Source organism: Rutidosis leptorrhynchoides, chromosome 2, assembly GCF_046630445.1.
Source record: "Rutidosis leptorrhynchoides isolate AG116_Rl617_1_P2 chromosome 2, CSIRO_AGI_Rlap_v1, whole genome shotgun sequence".
Lineage (NCBI taxonomy): Eukaryota > Viridiplantae > Streptophyta > Magnoliopsida > Asterales > Asteraceae > Rutidosis > Rutidosis leptorrhynchoides.
In genome coordinates this window covers 77,485,264-77,501,292 of record NC_092334.1, presented here as the reverse complement: position 1 = coordinate 77,501,292, position 16,029 = coordinate 77,485,264, and the positions used below count along the sequence as shown (strand labels likewise).

At 36.7% G+C, this 16,029-nt stretch overlaps 1 long non-coding RNA gene across 3 annotated transcripts; it reads right to left on the bottom strand.

Moving 5' to 3' along the window:
* Window positions 1-486: 486 nt before the first annotated feature.
* Window positions 487-6,749, bottom strand: LOC139894345 (uncharacterized). Of its 3 annotated transcripts, XR_011774938.1 has the most exons (4): window positions 6,563-6,749; window positions 5,370-5,880; window positions 5,156-5,237; window positions 497-1,343 (listed from the first exon to the last, which is right to left on the bottom strand). It is a non-coding gene; the product is annotated as an uncharacterized lncRNA (long non-coding RNA). The 3 variants fall into 3 exon arrangements; XR_011774939.1 differs by lacking the exon at window positions 6,563-6,749 and having other exon boundaries at window positions 487-1,842; window positions 5,370-6,490; XR_011774937.1 differs by lacking the exon at window positions 6,563-6,749 and having other exon boundaries at window positions 496-1,343; window positions 5,370-6,490.
* Between the last annotated feature and the right edge of the window lie 9,280 nt (window positions 6,750-16,029).

Here is a 16,029-nt window from a genome sequence, read left to right as displayed (position 1 = left end):
AGGAGCGCAATGAAATCCGACATTCGTATGCAACATTCGCATCCGACATACCGCGTGTTACATACTACTATAGTATAATTGATTTACACAGTTGCCCTTGTGAAACTTAAGAACTTGCATACATAATACAATCTCTGTACAATGCAAGTGTTAAGTTAGTATACTGATTATCGCAAATAAGTATCCATTCTCATATTGTATCAGTCAAAAGAGACTTTAGCGAGTGTATCCACTTTCAAGATTACTTGTCGAGTAAATTTCTTGATAATCCATGAGATTTACAACCAAAACCGGTAAGTAGTGACCAATGAATAAGTTTTTGTAGCAAGTATGATATTTTAAAAGAGGGAATGAACTTGTGTACTTAGAGTTGGCGGTTCTGGTGTAGATTTGATGAATCGTATGGTGGCCACAGTTATGATAAACGATCGAAAAGTAAAAAGCAATGGATGTGTATTGCATTTTTGTAATTTGTGTTGGTTGTTTGTTTTTATACTAATACAAAATACAAACAATGATACGGTTTGATTGTAAGGGGTAAAGATTTAAATGTTTGATCAAGTGATCATAGTTTGATCAAATTCGATTGTAAAGATAGTAACGCCGGAAATACAAGAAAGTTGCCCCCATTGTTTATCATGGATTTTTGTAACAGATATTTTTGTTCATGTATCTTGCGTGATATCCTGACAATATATTTCATGTTCAAACCTCGTTAGCAGCTCATCTTGGGTCAATCAAAGAAACGATCACTAGGTTAAAAGCCCAATGCTCTACCCCACATGTTCAATCTTTCTTTAGCAGTTTCCCCAGAGATCGTCGGGGAAATATCAGGTTGTCGTAATTGCCCGATTTGTTTTCTTTCAAACATCAGTAAATGTATCAACCACTGGTCCGCGGACACGTTATACTGCGCGGCGCGCCATGAATCTGCGCAGTACATCTGATCATTCTGCATTGAAAGTGCAAGTAATGTTTCTTTACTATGGCACTCAAAGTGCAAGATATGTTTCTTTAATGACCATGAAAACAAAAATGAACAGCTGAACAGCAAGACTGCAAAGAAAAGCAACTGAAAAACATTTATGATCATCAATTCTTAATCTAAGAGGTACAAGACATTTATAACTCGTAAGCAACTAATTAAGTGCAACTAAGTGGAACAGTGAGAAAGGATCAACACCCGGATGGCCGCCTAAACAACTCTATGTAACAAATTTTATACGACCACCACAACTACTCAAGTATCATTTTGCTGCCAAAACCGTTGTCAATAGCGTCTCGCAGAAGTTAACATATACCATAAAGTTGATTTTTCCCTCAAGCATGAACACCATAATTACCTGAAATCACAATGAACACACAATTTTAGGTTGTTTATTAAGATGTTGTTGTCAATTCAAACCGGTACTAGACTATCCATATATTTATGTCTTATTAAAACAATAATAATATTACCAAAATACGACTTGTTTCACTAACCATCATCCATTAGCGGATGATCACAGGAATCATAAGACCAAATTATGAAGGGAAAAAATCTTTATTTCACCAATACAATTTTACAAAAGAAATATCAATGAAGTAGAAATTCTACTGTAGAATACCTTCTAAAAGATATATAACCAATAATCAATGAGATTCAGAGCGCCTCTTTGAGTTTAGCAAACACATTTCCACACCTGTGCAATAAAAAGACATAAATCACTATTATTTAGTGTACTCAATAAAGAAGTTCACACATTCAAGAAGGCCGATAAATGTAACACATATTCATAAAAGAAAAAATATACCTTAGCCGAGGGGAAAAAAAAGGCTTATCTAAATTCATACGACTCCAATCTGCCAAAATTAATCTACCAGTGTCAAATATCAGAATACCCATGTGAATCAAGCTGCAGGCAACTAGAAATTACCTAACTTTTTCTATCAAGGTGATCATCTTAGTAACACTGATCATAAGGAGTATGATCAATGGACAGGAGTCACGTTTGTGGATGGTAATTAAGAATGAGAATTTTATGCAAGAGATGAAGGTGGTTGTCTGAAGTCGGTAGAGAATTTAGATACCGATGAACTTAATGGGTATGATTTGGAGTCCAGGGCTTATTCTTATCTTTGTCAGGTACTTACTAAAGATATCTATCATTAATTTAAGATCAACGTTACTTCTAGAACCTTATGCAGTTTCAAACCAGTTTGTGTCGATGTTAATAGAGCAAGAGTTGGACTATGAGAATAGGCAGAAGAGGATATACTCTGTATCATTCTGGGACTTCCACTTCTTCCTCGTCTACACATGCTCTACACATGCTTCACTGTAGACAACTTCTGTTTCAAAGGGCCTCTTTTTTTTAATTGAACATGACCCTTAAAATCAACAAGACGACCATGGCCAAGGAGATAATAAATGGCAATATCAACCCAATTACTTATGAATAAGTATGGGGTCGGATCCAACTTGGGGTACTGCCAACCCAGGTTCAATTTTCACTCCAAACAGAGAGTTTCCAACCTTTGATTGTACTGCCAACATCAATTCGATTTGGAAAGGTCTCTGAGGGGGTTTTCCCAACCTTTGATGGTACTGTCAACATCGTCGCGAATTGGGTTTCCTCCTAACGCGTGTGTGGGTGACAACTGAGAGCATTCGATGTCGATGTCGATGTCGCCGTTCAAAAAAAAAATATAGGTAGATCAAGATTGTGTTTAAAACGGGTCAAATATGTTCCAAAGTGTATTTCTGAAGCATTATATCTCCTAGATCATTTTATTTAGAAAGTTATAAGGTAAACACAAAATACGTTATTTAACACACTATCATCGGTCAACCCAAACCATACAAAAAATACTCATTCTGACACCATCAAATGACTTGTCCATTTTCCCACCTCTACAATCAGTATTGAACTTACTTGTGCCTTGATCGTATATATAGTTGTTTTATGTTTAACTAATTTACAATTTAGAAGTAATGAATTTAATTATTTTTTTAACTGTAAAAGTTTACAAGCAATACGACCCATGTTGCTAATTATATTTATTCATTTATTTTTGTTTTTAAACAATAAAGTATATCTTCACTATCTATGATATGTCCACGGGAGCTTGAAGAGCTTAAATCAATATCAATATTCTACGTTGTAATATTAGTAAAATAAGTAATTAAACAGATTGATAATTTATCAACTTTTTGAAATAATGTTGACCACTTAATTTTACATGCTAACCCTTAAACCTTTATTGTCTAATGGTGTTGGCTGGAATAATATTAGGTGAAACTGGCTATAACAGCTTCATCTCGAAGAAACTCTTAGAAGTTACTACCCTTTAAAACCCTGTTATGTTATTATTGATTGGATTTTTGCAAATATAATTGGAATAATAATATTTCGGAAGAAGCAACATGCTATGTGGGTCAGTTCAAGTTTTAGATGTGGCAAATGATGTGACTAATGTTAATCTAAAGTTAACGGTACTGCATGTAAACCATAGTTCTTCGTTGAATTTTGATGATGATGGTGGCTCAAGTATGACAATCGTGATGCATGATGCACCTATAGTGGGTGCAGGTCGAAAGTAGTAGCTGGGATGGCTGGAGTAATTGTTAGCTAGCGTAATGGGAAAGTGGCAAAGCCAATCGTGGTGTATGATGCAACTTCAGTGGGTTTTGATTAGCATATTGTGAATGTGATCCGTTCAAATAAAGTTATTATCAATATCCCGTATCGTTTCTACAACTGTACTAGAATTGTCAGATGTGTATGAGAAGTGGGTTTGGTTCATGTCGGTCCGTATGTTATACCGCCACGCTAAGCCAGTTTTCAATTCCGCTGAAAGAAGCTACTAATCTTGGAATTGAACCTAAATGCTTTTAGGGAGGGGGATGAGTCATACTACATTCCAAAATCTTTTGGACATACTTGAGTCCAAGACTATGATTTTCTTGGTCCAATCGAATCGATTTAGTGCAGTCCAACTCATCCCCACCCCTAAAATATTTTTAGAGGCAACTCCAGGCTTAATAGCCTCCTTCAGTAGAAGTAGGAAAGTGGCTTAACGTGGCGGTGCAACAAACTGCCAGGATCATCACCCATATAGCCTACACATAACATTCCTTATTATAATACATAAAGGATACGAGATATTAATAGTTACTCCATTTGAACGAATCACATTCATGGTATGTTGACCAGCACCCAATGAGACACATCATACATCACTATTGGCATTACCAGTTCCACACTATGCTAATCAGCAAACACGACACCCGGCCCGAATAGTAAATTCTAAACAACACCTACTGTAGGTGCATCATTTATCAATATTGTCATACTTAAGTCACCACCATCATCAAAATTCAACGAAAACTACGGTTTCGAGCCAGCATTGTTAAATTCGAGTTAACATTCGCCACATTATTTGCAGCATCTAAACTTGAATGGCCGAACGCATATCACTTCTTCTGAAATATTATTATCCCAATTGAAATCCACACAAATATAGTGTGTATAAAGGTTTTAAAAGGTAGAAGCTTCTGAGAGTTTCTTCGAGATGAGGTTGATATAGCCACCAACACCGTCAGATGATGAAAGGTTACCTTAAAAAATTAAGTGGTCGATTATTGTAGAAGATAATAAATTCTTAATCTAAGTAATTACATATTATACTAATACTTACAGCATAGTATACATATTTAAATTCTACAAGCTCCCTTGAACATATCACTGATACTAGAGATATACTTGACTGTTTAAAAATGTAATACAAAATAAATGAATAAATATAATTAGCAACTCGTGTCATAATGCCCGTATATTTTTTATAGTTAAAATAAAGTTAATTGAATCACCTATCAGTTTACAGAATCACCTATCACGAGAGTAATCTAATGCTTAAAATTACTCAAAATTACCACTCGAAATTATGCCCATGGGTGCAATTGTCGGCTTCTCAATGATATCCAAACCATTGACTACAACAACACGAACCTGCTTCTCCTCTTATATTAGTAGTTCGCGAAATCTTGATCGTGTCTCGATTAACATTGCTATTTCTTGTCTTCTAAGCTGTAAGTTCCTTCTCACCATATATATTTCTTCCATCAAATATTTACAAACCACCGAAAACCAAATTCCAAAAACGAAACGAATACCTTTTCTGGGAATTTTCCTCCAAGCTTCCTGACAACCAGCCAGCTTCGAGTGCCACTCCAATGGTCTTCTCACGCAATCCATCTAATGTAGAAAATCTTATATTTACTTCATAAACCAAGCTAGGTGTCATACATATTTGCTACATACATTAATGGTAGTACAATATACAAACTGTGAATCACCTTCATAGTGAAGATTTGTAAGCTCACTTACTCATATTTTCTTCAGAGGACCAGGAGATACCATCAGTTTCGAAATCGGTTACTTCAATTACATCGAGCTAATGAAGATATCCAATATGAAATCCAAAAATCTCGCTCTTGCTGTTTCTAACAATGAAACACCTATAAAATATGTAGTCATATTATCACTAGCTAGAAAGCACTCTTGAAAGTTATTTAATCACAGAGTTATATACTTTTAATTTATAGCATTCACCGATATAATATTATGTACATTACTTGAAGACTCGCTAGTATCAAGGCTCGAATGACTTTCTTCTACTCCTACATTATGAAGTGATAAAGGTATCTTGGTAGCTTTCATGCATGCACTCGTGCAATATAAATAGAAAAAAAATTTCTTTTCAATCCCAACGTATGCTTACAAGTTTTAAATACTATCAAAGACTATTTGAAACTTACAACAACACCAAAGTTATCTTCATTGTCTAAGCTTTCATCTGTAACGACGTCACGATCAACCACCTGTTCAATAATCTCACCTGCATTTCCATCCACATTATTATAATCATGTAAACTATACCGCTGAATCAGAACTCTATTTCCCATCTATCAAATTCACTACCAAAAACCCTAAAAATCAAAATCTCCTAAAATAAATACACATTTCTGTCATCAAACACTTCTGCGAGTTCAGTTTTACATCTACTAACCTAAAACCATACTTTACAACCAAAACCCTAATTTCACCAAACAAAAACCCTAGACTTGCAAAATTGAAAACAAATATGGATGATATGTAATTCTAATGTCTTCAATTTTGCTTCAGCCGACCTCAAACTGGTAAAATTAAAATTTAGGAATCAACAACCTTAAACTTGCATAAATAAACACATTAATATTATCTAATACTTGTTCACCTTCAGCTTTGTATCTGCTTATCTCAAATTTTACAGAAGAATCAAAACCCTAATTTCACCGAAAATCATAATATTAAATTAAACATGTGGATTAACCAACGTGAGAAAAACTACGGTAGAACCAAACCACCGGAATCCACCCGATCCACACAGAAGCTAAAGAAAAGACCCACAAAGGTAACCCCGCGCACGAAAAGTTAACGAGAATAAACAAAACCAGTCGATAGCGAGGTCAAACGGTCGCCGGAAATGTCAAACTGAAAGGAAAAAAAAAACAACGAGAAGCAAAGGAACGAAACCTTACTCACAAAAACCACACACAAGAAACGGTGGTAGTTAAGCAAAACAGGACACGGACCCCACAAATCAACGGAAGAAAGAAAACGAAAAGAAACGGGACCACCGGCGAGATGCCGGTTACCGGATGTCTTCAAAGCAAAGAAGGTCAGCAGCTTCCGAAAGAAGAGGGAGAAGAGAAGGTGGCGGCTCCAAGCAAGAATTTAGGGTTAAGATCGCTGTAGAGCAAAGATAGGGAGGTTTTATTAAGAAAAAATTAAGCGGTTGGTCCCCATTTTCGTTAGAAATTGCACGATAGTCAATTATATTTATTTTTGACGCGGTTGGTCACCCGACTATACACTTGGTTCATGGGTGAGTTGATCCCTCTACCTGACGCATGTGAGTGTCAATCCGTTAAATGGTACTTTCGTTATTTCAGATATTCTTTTACCCTTTGACTCACTCGTAACCATTTCAAATAGTAAAAAATAAGAACTCTAAAATTAAAATCAATCCAACATTACTACTATCAACAAATTAGGGTTTAATTACCACTTTAAAAAGGGTATTGATTACAATAATTTCACTTTAATCTCGATCTAAAATTTGTATTTCATTTGACCTTTTTATAAATGGTCTGAAATTGCAATCTATTCAAGGGTATTAAAGAATTGCCATCATATTTAAAATAATAATAATAATAATAATAATAATAATAATAATAATAATAATAATAATAATAATAATAATAATAATAATAATAATAAACAATCTAACATAACAACATTCTAATGTTCGATGGATCTTGGAATTTTTTTAACGATGGAACTTGAGTCTTGAATGGATTTTCAATCTTTTTAACAAAATATTGTAAATATACAACACAATTTTCATAATTTTACAAATCCAACATCCGACACTCTTGCTACCTTCGCCATAAGCTCATTTACCCTCAAATGTCGGTGAAAGCGGCCGAGATGGAGACCGATTTGCTGACTTCTTCTCATGAACAAGGCATAGATTGGTTATGAGTAAAAGGTGTAACTTGTGATGCCCCGTACAAAACCATCGTGTACGAATCATCAACAACAGGATCATTACAAGGTTAAGTACTATATGCTGTAATAAAAGAAGTTGCATTCACGATAAAAAGATGACGTCATAACCGACGTCAATTGTTTTACACCAATAGTATACTTCTACGAATAGCAAGCATGAATAAATGTATGTGACCCTTAGGTCGTTACAAAACATAGTTTCAAATGTATTAAAGTTTGAATGCAAGGTAAACAATTCATGCGGTGATAACACTAGAGCAGCGGGTGTCTACGGCAAGACTAGCACGACAGCGGAAGCAAATAACCTTAAGCACCTGAGAAAAACATGCTTAAAAACGTCAACACAAAGGTTGGTGAGCTATAGTTTAAGTATAACAATATGTAAGGTAGGCCACGAGATTTCAGTGCTACAAAGAGCGTTTCAAAACAGTATGAATAAGTATATGTTAACCGTGGGCACTTGGTAACTAACTTAACGTTTATACCCCCTGAAAGTACACTTGGCAAGTGCGTATGTTTACGAAGTATTAAACACTCGTTAAATGCTAGCGCTAGTAACCCAAGTGGGGATGTCAAACCCTATGGATCTATATCTAATATTCGCGTTCACGGTTCAAAAACCAATGATTAAACGTTACCGAGCTAAAGGGAATGTTTATGCCGTTATATAACCCACACATATATAAGTTTAAGTACTCGTGACTAGTATGTAAAACGTAAAATCCGCATGTATTCTCAGTTCCCAAAATAAGTTAAAGTAAAAAGGGAATGCTATAACTCACAATGATAAAGTAGCGGTAAAGTATGACTCGGAAAGTAAGCAAGTAATGAAGGTTGTCCAAACGGGACCTCAACCTAAGTCAAATAGTACTAAGTCAGTAAATCGTCCGAATAGGTTTAAAAGTATGTAAATAAGGTCTTAAAGGTCATCATCATTCATCATCAAACAAAAGGTGTAAAGTAAGTTTCGTTCATAAAAGTAGTTTAAAACAAAAGCTGACTTCGATCAGTCACCACGGCCTCTACCCTTACTGAATTAAGGTGAGACTAGTGGCCATGGCTCCGTATATGAGTCCTTTAAGTGTGGTAAAATTTACAGAAGCAAACTCGTCTTCGTTTGACCGTGGCGACAGTCTAAGTGCGAGTAGGTCAGAAATTTCTGCACAACGTTAAAAGGATATAGTGACGATCGGAGGGCCATAAATCCTAAACCGTAACTCGGATTAAGACGAGTCCTATATGAAAAGTTATCTACTAAAATAGAGCTATTTTGAAAATCATAATCACAATAGCCTAGGTCTTACTAATCAGACCCAGAATACAGAAAACAGACAGGTCAGTAGGTTCCGGTGGTTCTTGGTGTTCGATGCTTATCATGGTTCTCATCCTTGATGCATATAGCTTCAAGTGTACAACTCGTTGATGTGTTTGCATCATTTTAACCAAGGTTTGACCATCATAACCCAAGTGCAAGTCTAAGACATGAAGCACAACTCACTTAAGTGTTGCAAGTGTTTTGATGAACCAAAGTTACATCAAAGTCTTAGATCTAACACATACATGAACTTTAAAACTAATAATAAGTTACAAACTTGAAAGTGAACTTATGAAATCAAGATCTTAAGTTGTAGAACATAGTTCTTAGTTTGTTCTTGAAGATCCAAGACTCAAAAGTCTAGATCAAGCATAAGTATACAAAGTTATATTTAAAGAAAACTTACTTACATGTTCTTGAACTTTTAAGTTAACTTTAGTTCAAGATTAATGAGATCAAAGTTAACTAGTAACACTTGACCAATAACAACCAACAACATGAAAATAAAGTGCAAGTAAATGAAGTAAATAAGCTAAGTAAACAAGTAACTTGTTCATGGTTGTTCATACTTTAAAGATTCAAACCAAAGTTTGATCTTTAAGAAAGTAAACTTTAAAGTTTACTAACATGAATTACAAGTATGATTTACAACACATGAACCTTAAATCTTTTGAAACAATAAATGAAGAACATAAGCTAGAAACTTTATGTTCTTGTATGCCTTGTAAGAACAAGTTAGATGAAGAATCAAACTAACAAGTTTGCTTCTTAGAAAATAGTAAGTAAACAACAACAAGTAATTAATTAACAAACATGAACAAGTATCAACTAACAAATGATGATGAATGTGTATATGTAATTTGGTTTTAAGATGAAGAAAAGAGAGGAAAAGTGTTCATATTACTTACAAGACTTTGAGAGAAAATGAGAGAAAAGTAAGAGAAAAATGAAATGCAAGTTTGAAGTGTGTGAGATGAATGATGTTTACAAGTAAGAAGTAATACAAAAAAAAAAATTGAACTCCCTCTCCCCCTAGGAAGCCCACGGTTCTGCAGCAAAAAAAAAGGGAAGAGAGTTGCCTACTAGTTCCTTGTGTGCAAAGTCTTAAAAGTTGGGCAAAAGAGGTGGTTACATGGGGATTACATGCAAACTAGATTCCAAGCCTTTAACTAACTAGTTAAGTAATACTTATATGTGAAAGACATGGGCTAACTAAGTCCACATAAGAAGTAGGGTGGGCTTATAAGTCTTTATTCATGAGTCCATTAACTTTAAACAAGTCCAAGTTCCAATAATTAACAAATAAGTCCAATTAAAGCCCAAGTAATTAACTAGTAACTTTAGTTAATTAAAATGATTAATAAAACTTAATCATGAATGTAAATAATACTTAAAAATATTATTCGTGCAAGTTTCGTGTGTCACAAAGACGTTTCGGGCAATTAAAGTTAAGTTCGGGCAATCATGGCAACATGTAAATGTAATAACATACATTTGTTTAATCGCACGTATTAATAATAATAATTATTAATAAATAAACGTTGGAAAAATCCAGGGTCGTTACATTACCCACCTGTTAAAGAAAATTTCGTCCCGAAATTTAAGCTGAGGTAGATGGAGGAGTCGGGAAAAGGTGAGGATACTTCCGCATCATTTGATCCTCTCGTTCCCAAGTAAACTCAGGTCCTTGTTTGGCATTCCATCGTACTCGTACAATCAGAATCTTGTTGCGTTTCAAAGTTTTGATCTCACGATCCATAATCTCAACTGGTTCTTCCACAAAGTGAAGTTTGTCGTCAATCGTAAGTTCCTCAAGTGGTATGATAAGTTCAGGTGCAGCAAGACACTTCTTCAAGTTTGACACGTGGAAGGTAGGATGAACTGAGCTCAATTGTGCTGGTAGATCCAAACGGTAAGCAACGGGTCCAACACGTTCTAAGATTTCAAAAGGACCAATGTATCGCGGGTTTAACTTTTCGCGTTTTCCAAAGAGAATCACACCTTTCCAAGGTGCAACCTTCAACATTACACGATCACCGACATTGAATTCAAAGTCTTTACGTTTAAGATCAGCATAACTCTTTTGACGATCGCGGGCAGTCTTAAGTCTAGCTTGAATCTGAGCAATCTTCTCCGTTGTTTCATGGACTACCTCGGGTCCGGTGATTTGCTTTTCGCCTACTTCGGCCCAACAAATAGGAGATCGGCACTTGCGGCCATACAATGCTTCAAAAGGTGCGGCATTAATGCTTGAGTGATAACTGTTGTTGTACGAAAATTCGACGAGTGGCAAATGTCTTTCCCAGGCCTTTCCGAAATCGATGACACATGCACGCAACATGTCTTCCAAGGTCTGAATCGTTCGTTCACTTTGCCCGTCAGTCTGTGGGTGATATGCTGTACTCATGTCGAGACGGGTTCCCATGGCTTCTTGTAAAAAATGCCAAAATCTAGAAGCAAAACGGGGATCGCGATCGGAGATGATTGATAAAGGTACACCATGACGAGATACAACCTCCTTGATGTATAATTGAGCAAGTCTTTCCATTGTATCAGTTTCCTTCATCGCTAAGAAGTGTGCAGATTTGGTAAGGCGGTCAACAATAACCCAAATAGTATCGTATCCGCCCACCGTCTTTGGTAGCTTGGTGATGAAATCCATTATTATCCGTTCCCACTTCCATTGTGGGATTTCTGGTTGTTGAAGCAAACCAGAAGGTCTCTGATGCTCGGCTTTAACCTTCGAGCAAGTCAAACACTCACTAACATAAGTCGCAACGTCCTTTTTAAGATTCGGCCACCAATACTGTTCTTTAAGGTCGTGGTACATCTTGCCTGCTCCAGGGTGAATCGAATATCTCGATTTGTGTGCTTCATCAAGTATAAGGTTCCGTAGATCTCCATAAAGAGGTACCCAAATTCTTCCGGCATAACATCAGAGTCAAGACTCCCTAACCTCGAATCGAGAGACAAGTATGTTCAAATGTTCGTGAGATATATTCTCCTCCTTGAGAGCCTCATCTTGGGCTACTCTGATCTGACTGTTGAGGTTCGAATAGATGGTGATGTTCAGAGCCCTAACACGAAGAGGTGCCGTCCTCTCCTTTCGGCTTAAAGCGTCAGCTACAACATTGGCCTTGCCAGGATGATAACGGAGTTCACAGTCGTAGTCGTTGAGTGTCTCGATCCATCGACGCTGTCTCATATTCAATTGCTTCTGATCGAAGATGTGCTGGAGACTCTTGTGATCGGTGAAGATAGTACTCTTAGTTCCATACAAATAGTGTCTCCACAATTTGAGCGCAAAGACAACGGCTCCAAATTTGAGATCATGAGTAGTGTAATTTCGTTAGTGAATCTTCAATTGGCGGGAGGCATAGGCAATAACTTTTGATCATTGCATCAGTACACAACCAAAACCACTCTTCGATGCATCACAATAAACAACAAAGTTGTCACTGCCCTCAGGAAGTGATAGGATAGGTGCGGTGGTTAACTTCTTCTTCAAAGTTTGAAATGCTGATTCGTGTGCGGGTTCCCAAATGAACTTCTTGCCCTTGTGAGTCAGCGCCGTCAAAGGACGCGCAATCAGAGAAAATCCTTCGATGAATCTTCGGTAGTAACCGGCGAGACCTAGGAATTGGCGAATATGTGTTGGAGTAGTGGGGGTCTCCCACTTGCTGATGGCTTCAATCTTGGCAGGATCAACTTTGATACCCTGGTCGCTCACAACATGACCCAGAAATTGAACTTCCTTCAACCAAAATTCACACTTGGAGAATTTGGCGTAAAGTTGCTCTTGTCTCAAGAGTTCAAGCACTAGTCGAAGGTGTTGCTCATGCTCTTCTTCGCTCTTAGAGTAGATGAGGATATCATCTATGAAGACGATAACAAACTTATCCAAGTACGGCTTGCAGACACGATTCATGAGGTCCATGAACACGGCAGGTGCATTTGTCAAACCGAGTGGCATCACGAGAAACTCGTAATGACCATAACGAGTTCTAAATGCAGTTTTCATCACGTCACTTTCCTTCACCCTCAACTGGTGATAACCGGATCGTAAATCGATCTTTGAGTAAACGCTCGATCCTTGTAGTTGATCAAAAAGATCATCAATTAGTGGAAGAGGATACCGATTCTTGATTGTCAATTTGTTGAGTTCACGGCAGTTGATACACATACGGAAGGATCCATCCTTCTTCTTCACAAACAACACAGGTGCGCCCCAAGGTGAGAAACTTGGTTGGATAAATCCTCGATCAAGTAGTTCTTGTAGTTGGCTCTGTAATTCTTGCATCTCGGAAGGTGCGAGTCTATAAGGTGCGTGAGCTACAGGTGCAGCTCCTGGCACTAAATCAATATGAAACTCTACTACTCTCTGCGGTGGCAATCCAGGCAATTCCTCTGGGAAGACATCGGAAAATTCGTTCACAATTCGAACGTCGTTCACATTCTTCACCTCGGTTTCTACCGTTTTCACATGCGCTAGGACAGCAAGACGTCCCTTCTTCATAATCTTTTGCGCTTTCACGTAACTAATGAGGTTCAACTTCGAGGTACATCTCTCTCCATAGATAACCAGTAGTTCGCCATCTCCTTGTGGTATGCGTAGTGCTTTATCTCCACAGATAATATCGGCCCTTATCTTGCTCAACCAATCCATACCAACGATCACGTCAAAACTTCCCAGTTTGATAGGTATCAAATCAATTTCGAAATCTGCACCAGCTATGTTGATAATAGCTCCTCGACTAATATGGCCAACTTTCTCAAGTTTTCCATTGGCGACCTCGACAAGCATACTCTCTTTTAACGGGACTAATGACCAATTAATCTTATCGCAAAAATGTCTACATACATAACTTCTATCCGCACCAGTATCAAACAAGACAGAAGCTAAAAGATTGTTGATTTTGAATATACCTGTCACCAAGTCGGGGTTTTCGCGTGCGTCCCTTGCATTAACATTGAAAGCTCTAGCGCGCGGTGGTCCGCCATCTTTTCGCTTATTTGGACACGCATTTCTGAAATGGCCTGTCTGCCCGCATTCGTAACACTTCCTTGGCCCTGTGGGGTTCTGCTTCCCATTCAAAGTGGTGACCTTGCAGTCTTTTTCAACATGCCCAGACCGTTGGCACTTCTCGCAGATAACATTGCAATACCCAGTGATAATGCTAAAAACGAACATATATTTTGTAGCATTATTCCTCAAGAAAGACAAGCTTTTAGTTGCAATTGTTCTATTTACAAGTGATATTCGTTTAAATAATAAAAGGTGAAGACAAAAGACAGATTCGACGAATTGAAGACGCAAACGACCAAAAAGCTCAAAAGTACAAAATACAATCAAAGAGGTTCCAATTATTGATAAGAAACGTCTCAAAATTACAATAGTACAAGATTCAAAACGCAAAGTACAAGATATTAAATTGTACGCAAGGACGTTCGAAAATCCGGAACCGGGACCAGAGTCAACTCTCAACGCTCGACGCAACGGACTAAAAATTACAAGTCAACTATGCACATAAATATAATATAATATTTAAATAATTACTAAAATTATTTATATATTATATTTATTTATATAATCCGTCGACAAGCTAGGAGCCAAGGCTTGGTGAGCTGTAAAAACAAACTCCGCGACTCGCGGAGTTTGAAGAAGGAAAGGGCCGCGAGTCGCGGAGATCCCCTGGACGAAAATTCCTATAAAAGCCAGCGCAGTTCGACGTAAAAAATATCCATTAATCTATCTCTCTCTCAATGTATACGTAATATATATATATATATATATTTTAATTTTAATTTTAATTTTAATTTTAAATCCTAATAACAAGGGTATGTTAGCGAATGTTGTAAGGGTGTAAGTCGAAATTCTGCCCGTGTAACGCTACGCTATTTTTAATCATTGTAAGTTATGTTCAACTTTTTTAATTTAATGTCTCGTAGCTAAGTTATTATTATGCTTATTTAAAACGAAGTAATCATGATGTTGGGCTAATTACTAAAATTGAGTAATTGGGCTTTGTACCATAATTGGGGTTTGGATAAAAGAACGACACTTGTGGAAATTAGACTATGGGCTATTAATGGGTTTTATATTAACTAAACAATACCTTGTTAATTTAATATACAAACTTATAATTTGACGTATTTATATTTAACCACATACGCTTGACTGGGTACGGTGGGCGGGATATCTATAAATACCAATAATTATTCATTTTATCGGACACGGAACTGGATTAATAGTTAATAGACTTGTTGAAATAGGGGTGAATTACATTCAAGGGTAATTGGTGTAATTGTTAACAAAGTAGTAAAACCTTGGTTTACACGCAGTCGATAACCTGGTGTATTCATTAAACAAAGTATTAAAACCTTGTTACAATTCGAATCCCCAATTAGTTGGAATATTTAACTTCGGGTATAAGGATAATTTGACGAGGACACTCGCACTTTATATTTATGACTGATGGACTGTTATGGACAAAAACCAGACGGACATATTAAATAATCCAGGACAAATGTAGCGACCCGACCAAATCGTCATTGACGGCGTCGTCTACTTAGGTCCTGTTACGTGGTCATAAGTCTTTAAAACAACGTTTGACCAAAAGATATGTCGCCTTCATTTCAAAATAAAGATTGTTTCAAAGTTTACAAGAATTGTTCAACCAATAGTTAAGTTACAACGTTATAATACGAATGAAATCTAGGCGACACGGTTTAAAGTAAAGTCAAAAGACGCTCCATGAAATGCACGTATACTCGACATCCAATGCAAGTATCAAATAATGAGCGGAAGCATGTATTATGTATCGTTCAAGGTCATGAGAAAAACATAGAAATCTGTCAACGAAAACGTTGGTGAAATCATAGGTTTAAGTAAGTAAGTACAAGTGAACCACAAGATTTGCATCAATGAAATAATAGTAATACATTCCAAAAGTTTGTTTCACGAGCACCCAATTATCAATGCTTAACATTTCCTTCCATTGAACCCCATCACTTAGTGCTAGAACATACACTGTTTCTCGAAAATATATTTCATTCGTAAACGGTAGCGAACCGTTTGAATGAGGGTTTGTCAAACCCATATGGATCCATACAACATAA